The 1735-nt window shown below is 44.4% G+C and overlaps 1 non-coding gene across 1 annotated transcript; it reads right to left on the bottom strand.

Moving 5' to 3' along the window:
- Positions 1-1412: 1412 nt before the first annotated feature.
- Positions 1413-1519, bottom strand: LOC117130836. Its single transcript, XR_004454101.1, has one exon. It is a non-coding gene; the product is annotated as a small nucleolar RNA R71 (small nucleolar RNA).
- Positions 1520-1735: the final 216 nt, after the last annotated feature.

Raw genomic sequence — 1735 nt, 5'->3', positions numbered from 1 at the left:
GGCTGAGTAGTCAGCTTGCTTAGTCTAGGGTGTTAGGGTGTTAGATCCGTGAGCTTGACATAAATAAGTTATAAATCGATTGTCTTCATTCATTGTTGTTCTTAAGGCTTGCATCAAGTTAACCACTTAGTGCCTGATTCTAGGTTTAATCTATTCATCAAAAGTGTTATAGGTTGCTAGACATAACTTGAATGAGCATTGCATCCCTAACCAGCGAAAGTAGATGTTAGGGTGTTTTGTGAACATATCGGACTTGACCTCTATTGCTTGTTGTCGCATCTTGATCCAAACGAGAGTTTAGGTATCAAGATCGATCAGCATAGGGAGCAGTACCACGACAGTGGGCTGTTCTACTTGAGTGATCCGAGTTCTAGACTTGCTCTTAATTAAACTTGAATAATTGTTTGGCTCACACTTGTTTAACACCCGATCAAACCACCCTAGGCTAGCATTTTTAATCATCTGAAAACTTTAATTCAATCTATTACTTGCTTGTTACGATTCCTCAACTTTAAAACCCCCATATTGTTTTAGCTTGATTCTGATCCCATAAAGATAAAGTGTAAGATTTGGTCTCTGTGGATTCGATCCTAAAGTGCTACATCGACATACCATTCGATTGTGGTAGTGTGCACATTAGGTTATTTGGTGTGCGTATACACGTAATATCAAATTGGCGCCGTTGCCGGGAACCATTTTTTACCTTTATTTTTCGGTTATTTATTTAGTCTAAGACCTCTAACTTGCCTTATCCTTTTTGTTGCAGCTAATGTTCCAGGTGCATGACCAGTAGACATACTCGGAGAAACGCACAAGGAGAGTTAGTTACATTTACCAACCAGGAGCTAGCAAGGTTAGAAAGAACAAATCGTCAACAGCCAAGGCAAACTGACACCACTATGGGTGATCACGCCAATCAGGATGATCTCGCTGCGGCTATGGCACTCATGCAGCAGCAGATGCAACAAATGCAGCAGACCATCCAAGCTCAGCAGGATGCTGCTGAACAGGCTGCTCTCGCGCAACAGGAACAACAGGCGCAGACTGTTCCAATCGGGCAGAGAAACCTCCCCCGTAACATCCCTACTACGCGCTCTGCCATTGTTCCTCCACTCTGCACCAGGCAGGACTTCGAGATCAAGCCTGCTTTGATCGGTCTTGTACAGAGAAAGGTGTTCTCTGGTCTCTCTACAGAAATTCCAATGGAGCATATTGAGAGCTTCGAAAATGTCTGCAGTTTCACTCGCGTGAATGGTGTTCCACCAGACTACATCACGTGCATGTTATTCCCATTCTCTCTTGATGGAAAAGCTGCACGGTGGTTGAACTCTCTCCCTACCGGCTCTCTCACTTCATGGGAACAGGTCCGATCAGCGTTCCTCAGCCATTTCTACTCTAAGGCGTGAACAGCTGCATTGAGGAACAAGATCACCTCCTTCAGACAGCTCACTGATGAGCTTTTCTGCGACGCATGGGAGCGCTTCAATGACTATCGCAGAGAATGTCCTCACCATGGGTTTGATGATGATTATATCCTGGACATTTTCTATGATGGAGTGGACTGGAAATACCAAGGTGCTCTAAACTCTGCGAGCAATGGAGACTTCATGACTCAAACCACTGCTGGAGCGTTTAAGCTGATTGAGAACATGGCTGCTAGCTCAGCTAATAAGAAAGAGGAGAGTGATTGCTCCAAGAAAGGAAACAGTTCTGACGCCCAGAAAATAGATGAGCT

This window comes from Brassica rapa, unplaced genomic scaffold (assembly GCF_000309985.2).
Source record: "Brassica rapa cultivar Chiifu-401-42 unplaced genomic scaffold, CAAS_Brap_v3.01 Scaffold0713, whole genome shotgun sequence".
Classification (NCBI taxonomy): domain Eukaryota; kingdom Viridiplantae; phylum Streptophyta; class Magnoliopsida; order Brassicales; family Brassicaceae; genus Brassica; species Brassica rapa.
Note: the sequence above shows the minus strand (reverse complement) of the source record. Positions and strands in the feature narration are given on the sequence as shown.